This window comes from Rutidosis leptorrhynchoides, chromosome 10 (genome assembly GCF_046630445.1).
Source record: "Rutidosis leptorrhynchoides isolate AG116_Rl617_1_P2 chromosome 10, CSIRO_AGI_Rlap_v1, whole genome shotgun sequence".
NCBI classification, from domain to species: Eukaryota; Viridiplantae; Streptophyta; class Magnoliopsida; order Asterales; family Asteraceae; genus Rutidosis; species Rutidosis leptorrhynchoides.
This window is the reverse complement of record NC_092342.1, coordinates 105,807,321-105,826,089: the sequence shown is the minus strand read 5'-3', so window position 1 is coordinate 105,826,089 and position 18,769 is coordinate 105,807,321. Positions and strand designations below refer to the sequence as shown.

General features: G+C 32.8%; 1 non-coding gene across 1 annotated transcript; it reads right to left on the bottom strand.

The window, feature by feature from the left end:
- Positions 1 to 13,550: 13,550 nt before the first annotated feature.
- LOC139873949 (small nucleolar RNA R71) lies at positions 13,551 to 13,657 on the bottom strand. The gene has a single exon (XR_011767658.1). It is a non-coding gene; the product is annotated as a small nucleolar RNA R71 (small nucleolar RNA).
- Positions 13,658 to 18,769: the final 5,112 nt, after the last annotated feature.

Here is an 18,769-nt window from a genome sequence, read left to right as displayed (position 1 = left end):
CCACTCTGATACCAACTGAAATGCCTCGTCCTAATCCATCTGGACGAATACATTACATTTGGTTACATCGCGAGGTACTTGACCTCTATATGATACATTTTACAAACATTGCATTCTTTTTTAAAAGACAAACTTTCATTACATCGAAAGTTGACGGCATGCATACCATTTCATAATATATCCAACTATAATTGACTTAATAATAATCTTGATGAACTCAACGACTCGAATGCAACGTCTTTTGAAATATGTCATGAATGACTCCAAGTAATATCTCTAAAATGAGCAAATGCACAGCGGAAGATTTCTTTCATACCTGAGAATAAACATGCTTTAAAGTGTAAACCAAAAGGTTGGTGAGTTCATAAGTTTATCGTAAACAATAAAATTCATCATTTTGATAGACCACAAGATTTAAATATTTCCATTTCCCATAAACATCCTGCATAAAATTCATTCATATGGATTGAACACCCGGTAATCGACCTTAACAAGTTGCATATAGAATATCCTCATCATTCTGGGACAACTTCGGACATGATAAATTTGCCATCATTCCGGGAAAACTTCGGACATGATAAATTCAACATCATTCCGGGAAAACTTCGGACATGATAAATTCAACATCATTCCGGGAAAACTTCGGACATGATAAATTCGCCATCATTCTGGGAAAACATCGGACATGATAAATTCACCATCATTCCGGGAAAACTTCGGACATGATAAATAGGGCATATTCGATTTCGATAATTCAACCATAGAATGTAGTTTCGATTACTTGTGTCTATTTCGTAAAACAGTTATAAAAGCAGTGCATGTATTCTCAGTCCCAAAAATATATATATTGCAAAAGCATTTAAAAAGGGAGCAAATGAAACTCACCATATTGTATTTTGTAGTAAAAATACATATGACGTCATTGAATAAATATAGGGTTGGCCTTGGATTCACGAACCTATATCATTCATATATATATATATATATATATATATATATATATATATATATATATATATATATATATATATATATATATATATATATTAAAACATATACTTGTAGTCAAATAAATATATATATTATTATTAGTGATTCGACTGTTATTTTAATGAGTTATGAGTTCCATTAGTACTTAAATATACTTATTTTATATATCTTGAATAATTAATTAATATAATAATAGTGTTAGGTTATAGGTATTAGATATGGTTTTATATAACTACTTTTTATTGTAATAATAATAATAATATTCCTAGTAGTATTGATAATAATAATATAATTAAGTTATGTGTATTTTTATATAAATCATCTTCACTCATCATAAACTTCATCATCATTTCATTACATAATTTCATAAGCATAACCTAATTGGACGCCATCATCATAATACCTCATGGTTAATCTTGTGTATCCCATTTATTCGACCCATATCAAAAGCAAACGAGTTCCATAGTAAAATGATTTAATTAATTGGAAGTGTTGGGTCATGTGGCCAATCTCTTTTACCTATATACGTATCGGTTTACCACAGAATAACCATTTTCATACAATTTCATATTTGGATTTTGACCTATCAGAATTCAACAAGTGGCATAATGAAGAAAACATTGGACAAAAATAAAATTTGTTAGAAACAAACAATTTAACTATGAGAAGAATTTTGATAAGAATTCACGTTAACTGTTCCTAGCAAACTGATTAATTCCGTATTACATTTTATTTATCGCAATTTAATTATCGCAATTTATTTATCGCAATTTTATTTATCGTCATTTAATTTCTGTTATTTATTTTACGCACTTTAAATATCGGGACACGTATACAAGGTTTTGACATATCATGTCGACGCATCTATATATATTATTTGGAATAACCATAGACACTCTATATGCAGTAATGATCGAGTTCTCTATACAGGGTTGAGGTTGATTCTATAATAATATATATACTTTGAGTTGTGATCGAGTCTGAGACATGTATACAATGGGTCACGATACGTATTAATTAATTCGAATATTATATATTAAACTATATATGAATTATTGGACTGTAAATTGTGGACCATCAACTGTGGACTAATAACATTGGACAATTAAAATGATTTAAAATATTGATTATAACATATGAAACTAAACATTTCTTCAAGTTTGTCACTTGATTTCATCTTAAACCTCATTTGTATCTTGACGATTGCAATCTGCATACAAATCTTTCATGATTCTTGAAAACACCTCAATCGAGAGGATGAACCAACCGCACTTCATCTACGGAAGAAGAGATTGACACATATAGTTATGCACCTGAAACCACTTGGAACTTGAGTAAACATTTAACACGTAGCTGTGCTAATTCCTTTAGTGTTATTATTATCCAAAATAACTTTACAATCCCTTTTCAAGGTCGCGAATTTTGTCACAGCTCCAGTAAATCAACTTCAACTTTCATTCGAATAAACCTATTTATAAAGGTTACCCCTTCATCATCGTTATCGGAGAACCATTTATATTTAACCACATTAGCAGTAAACTTACCAGCAACTTCATTACTCATTGGCTTAAGTCGCTCCGAAGAACCATATTACTTGTTCATTAAGACCTTATCATATCATCCGTATCTTATAACGAGAATTGTCATACCAATTACCGGAAATCAGCAATCAGTATTTTGAATCTCGCAACAATTCTACATCAACAGTTATATGTATACATATAACATTTAGCTCTTAGAATTATAATCTTCCACTCTGAAATTCTGAAAAGCACCCAGTCTACGAACTAATACTCTGAATTCTGGAAAAGCTGAATGAAGCAGCAAAAACTGTAGATGACTTTAACAGTCAAAAGTTTGATGATAAAGAAAGATATGTTGGAAAAGCTCAAAAGAAAATTTGGTACTGAAAAACGGATTGAGCAAACCATGAAGGAGATTCTGAACAAATCACAAGAACTAAACTTGTACATAAAGAATCCTGGAAATCTTTAGCGAACACCTTGCTTCTGAATCTAAACCCTTACGGACAAGTCTTATTCATCATCCTTCGATATTAGAAATTCTAAGATATCTTAGTATCTTTCATTATAAATATCCTTAATATTTCTGAAGATATCTTCATAAATATTCTTGTCCGATATTAATTATCTCTCTGCTCTATCTGTATTATATCATAAAAGAAACTGTTTTAGTTTCTAAAATTCTGAAGAAAAAAAATAAAAAAATTCGAATTTGAATTATGAATGATTTTGAAGTAGTGTTGGAAATTGATGCATGAGTTAGTATCATATAATGACACTTGATCAACGTGATTATATTACAGTAAGTCATGCTGAGTTTCTAATGGAATGTGATGATTCACAGACCATAATGTTATCATGTGCCATGTTACACGACTCTTACATTCTATCTAATATATAAACATATCAAGAACATAATTTCTTGATAGTTCTATCTTATCTCTTAAATTCTGGTAATTTAATCAATCAAGATCGTGCTATTACAATTTCTATCTTAGAACATTAACTCTATTCATTCCAAATTTCATATCTTCAAATTCTGGACCATTATTCGCTTTACTTAAGGTCGGGAAGAGAAAACAAAAGTATGAAACTCCGAAATATAAGGGAGAATAAAAAGCCCGATAACAACACATAAATTACAAACCATGTATATCAATGTTAATTGCAATATAAAGACACGGGAGAATTAAAAACATTATAACCCCAAGGGCGAAGTAGAAGTAAACAGATTCCTCTGGTGGAAGTTGGAAAAGGAGAATGATTGTTACGATAGCTAGGATAAGGACAAGGATCAGAAATAGATTAAGCATTTCCACAATCTTTTGAACTTGGAAATTGAGTATAAGAATGGTAAAAGTAATGGAATAGAAGAAGTTAATTTATAGTGAAAAATCTGATAAAGAAATCAAGGCAGATCTCCGCATTTAATTAGAGAGATCCTAATTTCCTGAATCACCAAAAAATCAAATCTTTTATAGATTCCGAAGATTATCTCTAAATTCCTTGAATTCCGAAAATCCACCGTGACTACGTCAAAAGTTATGACAAAACTTATTTTCCTCATTCCATTATTTTATGATAGTTTCACTCGTACTCTTCACATAAACGATTTGTTTTATTCATATCACTCACTGATGATAAAACTCTAAATTCCAGCTCATAGGAGTCATGAAAACATACTTATTGTCAACCATGACCATCCCAATCAAATTTCGGGACGAAAATATATATATTTACATATACACATATCAAGTTATAATTAATTGTTCGTGAATCGTTGGAACTGGTCGAAGGTCAAATGAATCCATGAAAATAGTTCACAGCTTTTGAGACTTCAATATTACAGACTTTGCTTATCGTGTCGGAATCATTCAAAGATTAAGTTTAAATTTGATCGGAAATTTCCGGGTCGTCACAATTAAGGCTGCTAAGGAGCTGATCATTGAGTGTATATACCGATAGTATATACAACTAGAAGTTGGGTATTGTACGAGTACGAGTACCGAACGAATATGAGTAGAATTCTTGATGAAAATGTATTAGAATGCAATTGTAACCAATTTTGTTAAGTAAAAGTATTTTGATATGTGTCTTGAAGTCTTCCAAAAGTGTATTAATACATCTTAATACACTACATGTATATACATTTTAACTGAGTCGTTAAGTCATCGTTAGTCGTTACATGTAAGTGTTGTTTCGAAACCTTTAAGTTAACGATCTTGTTAAATGTAATTAATCCATTGTTATTTTACTTAATGAGATGTTAAATTGTTATGTTAACATGATAACATAGTCTATTAATATATCTTAATATCATATATATATATATATATATATATATATATATATATATATATATATATATATATATATATACATATATGTTAAAACGTCATTACAACGATAATCGTTACATATATAACTCGTTTCGAAATATTTAAGTTAGTAGTCTTGTTTTACATATGTAGTTCATTGTTAACGCACTTAATGATATATTTAATTATCATTTTATCATGTTAAACATAGTGTATTAATATTTTAATACGATACATATGTATTTATTTTAATTCAGACGTTGTTATAACGATAATCGTTATATATATCGTTTCGAGTTCTTTAATTCAGTAGTTTTATTTTATGCATATAACTCTTTGTTAATATACTTTGTGAGATACTTATTTATCATAATATCATGTTAAATATATATATATATATATATATATATATATATATATATATATATATATATATATATATATATATATATCATGTCGTTTTTACAAGTATTAACATTCGTGAATCGTCGGACAAACTGGGTGGTCAATTGTCTACATAAAACTCATTTCAATTAATAAAGTCTTAACAAGTTTGATTGCTTAACATGTTGGAAACATTTAATCATGTAAATATAGATCTCATAAAATATATAATCATGGAAAAGTTCGGGTCACTACAGTACCTACCCGTTAAATAAATTCCGTCCCGAAATTTTAAGCACTTGGAGGTGTTGACGCATCATCTGGAAATAAGTACGGGTATTTCTGTTTCATCTGATCTTCACGCTCCCAGGTGAACTTGGGTCCTCTACGGGCATTCCACCAAACCTTAACGATTGGTATTTTATTTTGCTTAAGTCCTTTAACCTCACGATTCATTATTTCGACGGGTTCTTCAATGAATTGTAGTTTTTAATTGATCTTGATTTCGTCTAAAGGAATAGTGAGATCTTCTTTGGCTACGTGGAAGGTATTATGTACACTGGCGAGTTGTTGCGGTAATTTAAGTCGATAAGCCACCGGTCCAACACGATCAATAATTTTGAATGGACCAATGTATCTCGGGTTTAGTTCTCCCGTTTTCCAAAATGAACAACACCTTTCCAAGGTGATACTTTAAGCATGACCATGTCACTGATTTCAAATTCTAAGTCTTTTCTTCTAATGTCCGCGTAGCTCTTTTTCCGATTCTGAGCGGTTTTCAACCGTTGTTGAATTTGAATGATTTTCTCGGTAGTTTTTTGGATAATTTCTGGACCCGTAATCTGTCTATCCCCCACCTTATTCCAACAAATCGGAGACCTGCACTTTCTACTGTAAAGTGCCTCGAACGGTGCCGCCTCAATACTCGAGTGGTAACTGTTGTTGTAGAAAAATTCTGCTAACGGTAGATGTCGATCCCAACCATTTCCAAAATCAATGACACATGCTCGTAGCATGTCTTCAAGATTCTATATCACCCTTTCACTCTGCCTATCGGTTTGTGGATGATAGGCAGTACTCATGTCTAGACGAGTCCCTAATGCTTGTTGTAACGTCTGCCAGAATCTTGAAACAAATCTACCATCCCTATCAGAGATAATAGAGACTGGTATTCCATGTCTGGAGATGATTTCCTTCAAGTATAGTCGTGCCAACTTCTCCAATTTGTCATCTTCTCTCATTGGTAGGAAGTGTGCTGATTTGGTAAGACGATCGACTATTACCCAAATTGTATCATAACCACTTGCAGTCCTTGGAAATTTAGTAATGAAATCCATGGTAATGTTTTCCCATTTCCATTCTGGGATTTCAGGTTGTTGAAGTAGACCTGATGGTTTCTGATGTTCAGCTTTGACTTTAGAACAAGTCAAACATTCTCCTACGTATGTAGCAATATCGGCTTTCATACCCGGCCACCAAAAGTGTTTCTTGAGATCTTGGTACATCTTTCCTGCTCTGGGATGTATTGAGTATCTAGTTTTATGTGCTTCCCTAAGTATCATTTCTCTCGCATCTCCAAACTTTGGTACCCAAATTCTTTCCACCCTATACCGGGTCCCGTCTTCCCGAATATTAAGATGTTTCTCCGATCCTTTGGGTATTTCATTCTTCAAATTTCCTTCTTTTACAACCCCCTGTTGTGCCTCTTTTATTCGAGTAGTAAGGTTAGTATGAATGATTATATTCATAGCTTTTACTCGAATAGGTTCTCTGTCCTTTCTACTCAAAGCGTCAGCTACCACATTTGCCTTTCCCAGGTGGTAACGAATCTCAAAATCGTAATCATTTAACAGCTCAATCCACCTACGTTGTCTCATGTTCAGTTGTTTTTGATCAAATATGTGTTGGAGACTGTTGTGGTCGGTATATATGGTACATTTGACCCCATATAAATAGTGCCTCCATATCTTTAATGCAAAAACAACAGCGCCCAATTCTAAATCATGAGTCGTATAATTTTGCTCGTGAATCTTCAATTGTCTAGACGCATAAGCAATTACCTTCTTTCGTTGCATTAATACACAATCGAGACCTTGCTTTGAAGCATCACAATAAATCACAAAATCATCATTCCCTTCAGGTAATGAAAATATAGGTGTTGTAGTTAACTTTTTCTTCTACAATTGAAATGCTTTCTCTTGCTCATTCTTCCATTCAGATTTCTTCCCTTTATGTGTTAATGCAGTCAAGGGTTTTGCTATTTTGGAAAAATCTCGGATGAATCTTCTGTAATAACCAGCCAATCCTAAAAATTGGCGTATATGCTTCGGAGTTTTCGGGGTTTCCCATTTTTCAACGGTTTCAATCTTTGACGGATCAACCTGAATACCTTCTTTGTTCAGTACGTGACTGAGGAATTGAACTTCTTTCAACCAAAATGCACACTTTGAAAACTTAGCGTACAATTTTTCCTTCCTCAATAATTCTAGCACCTTTCTCAAATGTTCTCTATGCTCTTGATCATTCTTTGAGTAAATAAGTATATCATCAATAAAAACAATGACAAACTTATCAAGGTATGGACCACACACTCGGTTCATGAGGTCCATAAACATAGCTGGTGCGTTAGTCAATCCAAACGGCATAACCATAAACTCATAATGACCGTAATGAGTTCTAAAAGCAGTCTTCAAAATATCATCCTCCTTCACCCGCATTTGATGATACCCGGAACGTAAATCAATCTTCGAATAAACTGACGAACCTTGTAGTTGATCAAATAAGTCATCGATTCTCGGTAGTGGATAACGGTTCTTGATGGTAAGTTTGTTCAACTCTCGGTAGTCGATACATAACCTGAATGTACAATCCTTCTTTTTGACAAACAACACTGGAGCTCCCCACGGTGTTGTACTTGGTTGAATGAAACCACGTTCTAAAAGTTCTTGTAATTGGCTTTGTAATTTCTTCATTTCGCTGGGTGCAAAGCACGAGCTATCGGCAGCTCCTGGTACAAGATCTATTTGAAATTCAACAGATCGGTGTGGAGGTAGTCCCGGTAATTCTTTCAGAAATACATCGGGAAATTCTTTTGCGACGGGAACATCATTGATGTTCTTTTCTTCGGAATTTATTTTCTCGACGTGTGCTATAACGGCATAGCAACCTTTTCTTATTAGCTTTTGCGCCTTCAAGTTACTAATAAGATTTAACTTCGCATTGCTCTTCTCTCCGTACATCATTAAGGGTTTTCCCTTTTCGCGCATAATGCAAATCGTATTTTTTGTTATAAACAACCTCTGCTCTCTCCTTCTTCAACCAGTCTATGCCAATTATCACGTCAAAACTCCCTAACTCTACTGGTATCAAGTTAATCTTAAATGTTTTGTCAACCAGCTTAATTTTTCGGTTCCGGCATATTTTATCCGCTGTAATTATTTACCGTTTGCTAATTCGAGTAAAAACTTATTATCCAACGGCGTTAATGGGCAACTTAATTTAGCACAAAGTTCTCTACTCATATAGCTTCTATTCGTACCCAAATCAAATAAAACATAAGCAGGTTTATCGTCAATAAGAAACGTACCCGTAACAAGCTCCGGGTCTTCCTGCGCTTCTATTGCATTGATATTAAAGGCTCTTCCACGGACTTGCCCACTATTGTTCCCTTAATTTGGGCAGGTGCTTTGGAAATGGCTCGTCTTTCCGCAACCGTAACAAGTAATAATATTATTCGCTCTGTTCTTCCTATTGGCCATTGGTCCATAGACTTCGCACTTCGCTGCACTATGCCCACTTCTAGTACACTTGGTACATACTACCGTACAGAACCTATCCGGATGGTACCCTTCACACCTTAGACATTGATTGTTCTGGTTTTTGTTGCCATTGTTGTTATTGAATTGGTTATTGTTGCGATTGTTATTGTTGTTAGGATAGTTGTTGTAGTTGTTGTTGTTGGGATGGTTGTTGTTGCGTTTGTTTTTGCGAAAAATGGTGCGATTGTAGTTGTGATTGTTGTGTTGATTGTTGAAGCGATAGTAACTATTTTTGTGTTGGTAACTCTTGTCACTGTTTTCTTCCCACTTCCTCTTGACTTGCTTCATTTTGGTCTCTTCGGCCGCCTGCTCTTTAATTCTTCCCTCAATCTGATTTATGGGTTTGTGAGCCATTCGACTTGCCTTTTGTATGGAAGTGGGCTCGTTTGAACTCATGTCCTCCTGAATCCTTTCTGGTAACCCTTTTACAAAAACGTCGATCTGCTCTTCTTCATCTTCGAACACTCTTGGACACTGATAATGCTAAAAACAAACATCTATTTCATAGCATTATCCCTCAAGAAAGATAAGCTTTTAGTTGTAATTGTTCTATTTACAAGTGATATTCGTTTAAATAATAAAATGTGAAGACAAAAGACAGATTCGACGAATTGAAGACGCAAATGACCAAAAAGCTCAAAAGTACAAAGTACAATCAAAGAGGTTCCAATTATTGATGAGAAACGTCTCAAAATTACAAGAGTACAAGACGCGAAACGCAAAGTACAAGATATTAAATTGCACGCAAGGACGTTCGAAAATCCGGAATCGGGACCAGAGGCAACTCTCAACGCTCGACGCAACGGACTAAAAATTACAAGTCAACTATGCACATAAATATAATATAATATTTAAATAATTCTTAAAATTATTTATATATTATATATATTTATATAAATCGTCGGCAGAATGCAAACAAAGACATGTGACCTGGAAAAGCTGGCCATGCGATCGCATGGCCTGGAAGGCAAAAATCCATGCGATCGCATGGTGAACAGGGACAGGTCTAGTCCTATAAAGTTCGCGAGTTTTGGACGAATTTTTACACCTATATCCATCCATCTCTCTATCTCACTCACGTATATATATATATATATATATATATATATATATATATATATATATATATATATATATATATATATATATATATATATATATATATATATATATATATTATAATTTTAATTTTAAATTCTAATAATATGGGTATGTTAGTGAATGTTGTTAGGGTGTAAGTCGAAATTCTGTCCGTGTAACGCTACGCTATTTTTAATCACTGTAAGTTATGGTTAATGTTATTTTTAAATTAATGTCTCGTAGCTAAGTTATTATTATGCTTATTTAAGACGAAGTAATCATGATGTTCGACTAAATATTAAAATTGGGTAATTGGGCTTTGTACCATAATTGGGGTTTGGATAAAAGAACGACACTTGTGGAAATTAGACTATGGGCTATTAATGGGTTTTATATTAACTAAATGATACCTCGTTGGTTTAATATATAGACTTATAGTTTGACGTATTTATATATAACCACATACGCTTGACTGGGCACGGTGGGCGGGATATCTATAAATACCAATAATTGTTCATTTTACCGGACACGGAACTGGATTAATAGTTAATAGACTTGTTGAAACAGGGGTGGATTACATTCAAGGGTAATTGGTGTAATTGTTAACAAAGTAGTAAAACCTTGGTCTACACGCAGTCGATAACCTGGTGTATTCATTAAACAAAGTAATAAGACCTTGTTACAATTCGAACCCCCAATTAGTTGGAATATTTGACTTCGGGAATAAGAATAATTTGACGAAGACTTTCGTACTTTATGATTATGACTGATGGACTATTATGGACAAATCCGTATGGACATATCGAATAATCCAGGACAAAGGACAATTAACCCATGGTAATAAAACTAAAATCAACACATCAAACATCATGATTACGGAAGTTTAAATAAGCATAATTCTTTTATTTCATATTTAATTGCACTTTTAATTATCGCACTTTTATTTATTGTCATTGTATTTAATTGCACTTTTAATTATCGTACTCTTTAATTATCGCAATTTTAATTTATCGCATTTTTATTTATCGCAATTTCATTATCGTTATTTACTTTACGCTTTAAATTAAGTTATATTTATTTTTAATATTTTACATTAGGTTTTAACTGCGACTAAAGTTTTAAAATTGACAAACCGGTCATTAAACGGTAAAAACCCCCTTTTATAATAATAATACTACTTATATATATTTTTGCATTTTTACAATTATAAGTTAAAAAAATATAGCGTTAAACTTGGCTAAGTCTCCCTGTGGAACGAACCGGACTTACTAAAAACTACACTACTGTACGATTAGGTACACTGCCTATAAGTGTTGTAGCAAGGTTTAGGTATATCTACTCTATAAATAAATAAATCACTTGTATAAAATTGTATCGTATTTAATAGTATTTCCTTGTAAAAAATAATACTATTTCCTAGTACACCTCGCACACATCAAGTATTTTTGGCGCCGGTGAGATTCTTGCTTAAACGCCGGAAGCACAACATTATATATAAAAAAAAGATTTTTATTAATTTTTAGTTTACTTTTATAAAAATACGCTTTTGTAATAATACGTTTTAAGTATTCAAAAATATAAAAAGAAAAACAAAAAATATATATATATATATTTAAGAGTTTGTTAAATATATAAGTTTTATAAAGTTTCTTTATTTTTATTTTAGTTTGTAAAAATATAAGTTTTATATAAATATTTTTATTTAAATAGAAAAACAGAAAAAAATAATAATAATAAAATTATTCGGCCTAGTACTGTAGCAGCCCAACACTGAACCGGATCCAAGGCCCATGCGATCGCATGGCTCCATAACAGAAAACTCATACGATCGCATGAGTTGACTGGACAGGTCTGAAACCTCAGCCGACCAGTTTAGGGTTTTAATTAATTTATAATTATTATTATTATAACCCTAATTAGGGTTTAGTTATTTAATTATTTAGTTTAGTTTTTATTTAATTTGTTTTATTTAGTTTATTTTAGTTTTATAAATTATAAAATTAATAGTTTTATAAAATAAATAATATAAAAATAATATTTTTATAAAAATTGTACTTTTTACAACTTTAAGTTTTATTTTTATATTTTGTATCTTTTTATTTGTTTTTAGCGTAATATTTGTATTTTTCGTTCGTATTTAGTTTTAAGACATAGTATTTGCCATAGTTATTTTTATTTCTAGATTTTTAGGCTTTGCCGTAAAATTCCTTAAGTGCTTTTTCTTTAGACTAAGATTTAGGTGCTTTAGAATTTTGCGACGCCGTTTTTTATATTTTTGTACCTTTTTAAGTTATTGCCATTTGAGATATAGTTTTTCTTTTAAGCTTTAATATTTTTAGACGCAACTTTTAATTCTTAGTTTTTAGTTCCTTTTTAAGTTTCAACGCACTACGTCCTTTTTATTAATTTTTCGACCTTTTATTTTTCAACGTTTTCCGACGCGCTCTTTTTCTTTCTTATTTTTCGCCACTCTAGTTTTTAGGACTTAGATTTTTTCTATTTCTTCTCTAAAATTTCTTTAAATTTCGACGAAAAATTATTTTAAGTGGTTGAATTGATAGACATCCAAATTTTCTATTTCGTAGTAATAGTTGGATTTGTTAGTGGCTGAGTTGTGAGCTTCGGATTTAAAGGGTTCTGGCTCCCTGCTGCATCTATTGGCTATTCGAAACGTGAGCAAAAGCAGAAAAGTCTATAAATTTGATAACTTATACAATTTTTCTTATTTTTATAACTAATAGGATATTCAGTGAATGCACCGAGCAAAACGTTCACCACTTGTAACTCGATCAAGACATCTAGCAAATATTGTCGCCGTTGATTTTTCTTTAGAATCGTCATCAAGTCGACCAAGTACTCCAATTCAAATTTCCGATAATCCATTTTTTGAACCCGACCTCACAATTGAGAATCCGGAGAATATTCAGGGACGATTCCGAGATCCTGAACCATTAATCTTTCCTCCGGAACCACCAATCATTCAAACAGAGATTGTTGAGGAACCAACCATTAAATCAGAATCCTCTAGTGATTCAGATTCAACAAATTCGATAATGGAGAATCTGGAACCTCTAAGTATGGAAGACCGAATGCTAGCTAAACGCACTGGCCAAGGTCACACAATTACTCAACCTGACATTAATGCGCCAGATTATGAAATCAAAGGACAAATCCTACATATGGTAACAAATCAATGCCAATTTAGTGGTGCACCGAAGGAAGATCCAAACGAACAACTTCGTACATTTAATAGGATCTGCACTCTATTTAAAATTCGAGAAGTGGAGGATGAACAGATATATCTCATGTTATTTTCCTGGACTTTAAAGGGAGAAGCCAAAGATTGGTTGGAATCGTTACCTGAAGGAGCGATTGATACATGGGACGCTTTAGTTGAAAATTTTCTTAAACAATTCTTTCCGGCATCTAAAGCCGTAAGACTTCAAGCAGAAATTGTTACATTTACACAGAAGCCAAATGAAACTCTATATGAAGCATGGACAAGATTTGGAAAATTATTGAGAGGATGTCCGCAACATGGTTTAGACACTTGTCAAATAGTACAAATATTCTACCAAGGATGCGACATCACTACAAGGAAAGACATCGATATAGCAGCTGGTGGTTCCATTATGAAGAAAACAGTAACTGATGCTTACAAAATTATTGATAACACTGCTTCCCACTCACATGAGTAGCACCAAGAAAAAGATATCGTTAGATCATCTAAAGCAGCTAGAGCCGATTCTAGCCATGACTTAGATTCCATTTCTGCAAAGATAGATGCTGTCGAGAGACGAATGGAAAAGATGACTAAAGATATCCACTCAATATGAATTAGTTGTGAGCAGTGTGGAGGACCACATTTGACAAAAGATTGTCTCAGTATTGAACTAACAATGAAACAAAGAGAGAATGTTTCATACATAAACCAAAGGCCTGGAAATAATTATCAGAATAATTATCAACTGCCAAGACCCATCTACAATCAAAACCAGAATTATAACCGAAATGTTCCATACAACTACCAACAAGGTCCTAGCAATCAACAAGTATCCAACAATACTTACAATCAGCAAAGACCTAATTTTCAAAATAAACCACCACAAACCGATGATAAAAAGCCAAATTTAGAAGACATGATGTCAAAGCTAGTTGAATCTCAAACTCAGTTTTTCACATCTCAGAAACAAACCAATGAACAAAATGCTCAAGCATTTAGAAATCAACAAGCTTCTATTCAAAATTTGGAACAAGAAGTGAGCAACCTAGCAAGGTTAATCGGTGAAAGAAAACCGGGAAGTTTACCAAGTAATACAAATGCTAACCCCCTGAATGAAACAGCTAAAGCCATTACCACAAGAAGTGGTATTACACTTAAACCACCTGAAATACCTATAATTTCTGATGAAGCTATTCCTACTCCACAAGAACCACAATCTGATCAAGATAAGGAAAAAGAACCGGTAGTTGAAAAGGTTAATGAAGATAACATAGTTAAGGCTAAACCTTATGTTAAACCATACCAACCACCACTTCCTTACCCGAGTAAAATGAGAAAAGAGAGACTTGAAGCCGAGCAATCCAAATTCTTGGATATGTTTAAACAAATAAATGTCAATCTTCCTTTCATTGATGTGATTTCAGGAATGCCTAGATATGCTAAATTTCTGAAAGATCTAATCATAAATAGAAATAAAATGGAAGAACTCTCGGCCATTACTATGAATGCTAATTTTTCAGCAGTGCTGTTGAATAAGATAACAGAAAAACTCTCTGATCCAGGAAGTTTCACAATTCCATGTTTTCTGGGTAGTCTTAGTTCAATAGAAGCATTGGCAGATTTAGGTGCTAGTATAAATTTAATGCCGTATTCACTATACGCTAAACTAGACCTTGGAGAATTGAAATCAATGCGAATAAGCATACAACTAGCCGATCGATCAGTAAAATATCCTATAGGGATAATGGAAAACATGCTAGTTAAAGTTGGTACTTTAGTATTTCCAGTAGATTTTGTTATTCTGGACATGGAAGAAGATTCTCGAGTTCTTCTTATCTTAGGAAGACCATTTTTAAACACGGCTAAAGCAATAATAGAAGTGTTCGGTAAGAAACTGACCCTAAGTATAGAGGACGAGAGTGTTACTATTGTTTTATGAAACGTATGTGCAATGCCAACGAAGACTAAATCCAAATATGCAAGATGTTGTTAAGAAAGAAATTATTAAACTGTTTGATGCAGGTTTAATTTATCCAATTTCTGATAGTCCATGGGTAAGCCCAGTTCAATGCGTACCTAAGAAGGGTGGCATGACTGTCTTCACAAATGAGAAAATGAGGTTATTCCTACTAAGACTGTAACAGGATGGCGTATTTGTATTGATTATAGAAAATTAAATAACGCCACCAGAAAAGATCACTTTCCCTTACCTTTCATTGATCAAATGTTGGAAAGATTAGCCGGAAATAGTTACTATTGTTTTCTTGATGGTTTTTCCGGATACTTTCAAATTCCAATAGCACCCGAAGATCAAGAGAAAACCACGTTCACGTGCCCTTATGGTACTTTTGCTTACAAACGCATGCCATTTGGACTTTGCAACGCCCCTGCAACCTTTCAAAGGTGCATGATGGCGATTTTTCACGACATGATAGAAGAATGCATGGAAGTTTTCATGGATGACTTTTCAGTTTTCGGTGATACTTTTGAAACATGTCTAGTTAATCTTGAACGAATGCTTATTAGATGCGAACAATCAAATCTAGTATTTAATTGGGAGAAATGTCATTTCATGGTTAAAGAAGGCATTGTTCTTGGTCATAAAATTTCAAAGGAAGGAATTGAAGTTGATGATGTAGCGTGAGGGTACGAAATAGTATTATTTTTAATACAAAATACTACAAAATATGACACAAGTTTTATTAATTTACGGATGGGATATACCTAAACCTTGCTACAACACTATAGGCAGTGTACCTAATCGTAGAGTAGTGTAGTTTTTAGTAAGTCCGGTTCGTTCCACAGGGAGCTGGTGATACTTACTATATTTTTAACTATATTTATACAAAATATATATAATTATATAAGTAGTAATATTATTATAAAAGGGGGGTTTTACCGTTTAATGACCGGTTTGTCGATTCTATATTTTAAGCGAAAAGATAAATGACAATAATTAAAGTGCGTAAAATAATGACAATAAATAAAATGACAGTAAATAAAATTGCGAGTAATAAAATGACAGTAAATAAAGATACGATGAGAAATATAATAAAAGAATTATGCTTATTTAAACTTCCGTAATCATGATGTTTGACGTGTTGATTTTAATTTATTACCATGGGTTAATTGTCCTTTGTCCTGGTTTATTTGATACGTCTATCTGGTTTTTGTCCATAATAGTCCATCGGTCATAAATATAAAGTGCGAGTATCCTCGTCAAATTACCCTTATACCCGAAGTCAAATATTCCAACTGATTAAGGATTTAAACTGTGACGCAGTTATCACTTCTGTCAACAATTACATCAGTTATCACTGTATGTAATCCACCCCTGTTTTAATTAGTTTATGAATATTAATTCATCCACTTGATCAGAATGAATAATCAATTACCCAACCCAATTGATTAATTAAATGATTATAACAGATTCCATATGAACATCACTAAATAGGACAACCATAATCATTATTAATTATTAGGTTAATTAATTTGAAGATAGGTTCGACAGACTCCAATGAGTTGTCACTCAATTAGACAATACCCCCCATCTATTAATAGCCCATAGTTCAATTTCCACAAGTGTCGTTCTTTTGTTCAAACCCCAATTATGGTACAAAGCCCAATTACCCAATTTTAGTAATTAGCCCAACATCATGATTACTTCATTTTAAATAAGCATAATAACGACTTAGCTACGAGACATTAATGTAAAAAGGTTGAACATAACTTACAATGATTAAAAATAGCGTAGCGTTACACGGACAGAATTTCGACTTACACACTCAAACGATCTCTATCATAAATCTTATTATTATCATAATTTAAACTTAAAATTAAGATTATTGTTATATCTTATTACATTAACATTATGATAGAGATATAGAATATAGATATTGATAATTGATATTGATAATTGATCGAAGAAAAAAGATCGGAGAAAAATTCTCTCCCTAATTCATCGAACATATCGTTCCTTTTATAGGTAAATTAGAATTCAAATTTTCATTTACGACCCCTGAACTATGCTCAATTAACAACTTTTTATTATTTAATATTATTCTTATTATGAATTATTTAAATATTATATTTTATTCTTGTGCATAGTTGACTTGTAATTTTTACACCGTTGCGTCGAGCGTTGAGAGTTGGTTCATGTCCTGGTTTCGGATTTTCGAACGTCCTTTCGTATAATTTAATATCTTGTACTTTGCGTTTTGTAACTTGTACTCTTGTCATTTTTAGACGTTTCTCATCAATAAATTGAACCTTTTGAATTGTATCTTGTACATTTGAGCTTTTTGGATGTTTTGGTCTTTCAAATCTTCGTTTTTGTCTTTAAATCTTCATTTTCGAGCGATTTGCGTCTTTCGTCTTCGCACTTATTTATTTAACTATTACAACTAAAAATAAGGAAATTACATTTAAAAACTTTACATATTGGAACGATATTGCTACTAAATATATGTTCATTTGGAGCACTATCAAATATCCCCACACTTGAGCGTTGCTTGTCCTCAAGCAATACAGAACTTGAAATAAAAACATACATGAATCACTTTTTTATTCATCACATTTTGTACATCAGTGATTTTGATATAGCGGTATAAACAATGACAGTAATGATGGTTAAAGGTGGGTGTGTCATCCACAGTTGCCTCGGGTTTAGGTCAACGACACTTGCAATCAAATAGCCGATTTACTTTCGGTTTCCAAAGCAAAGTGCACATTTGAAAGGTGGTTTACAGTCCCACATGACTATGAAAATGTAGATCCTTAAGGAAATTGGATCTTTATGAAAACATTTGATCTTTTTAAAAATTTAATCTAGCTTTTACCCTAGACAAGTTTTCTGATTTGATCCATCATTGGTGTTGCAAAATATATTTGTGGATCATTATTTTGGCTAAAACTTTTAGGCTCGTGTATTCCACTGCTATCCCGGTATCGGAAAGCACACATCCAGTTTACTTGTTCCGTATATTACCTTTCGGTAAACTACCGTCCGGTTGTAAAGGAAAGCGATGAACAAGAAACTGTTAGGGCAATGTCCCGTGACATGCAGATGATTATGGTCTTATTAACGTGTCGGATGCTAGAACTATCCTTGGTAGGAGCGATAGTAAAGATCATCCTATGATTTTTCGGTCTGGCACAAGGTCCTGTCTCTGACCATGCTATGCAACCACCGTCCTTACGGTTGACACCCGATTTAGTTCAGGTGACCTAATGAATTCCAGGTGAATTTCTTAGGATTTTACGTTCAATGGTAATGAACGCATTGAAAATGGTTTTTCAGAAAACAAATCGGTTTGTATTTTTGATCAAAATATTTTCTCGTTCAAGCTCGAGTTTAGATATCATTGAATTCCATGAGTTTGAATTCTCAATCTTTAAGGTCAATCTCAAGGATTGAGAAATATCAGTCTTAAA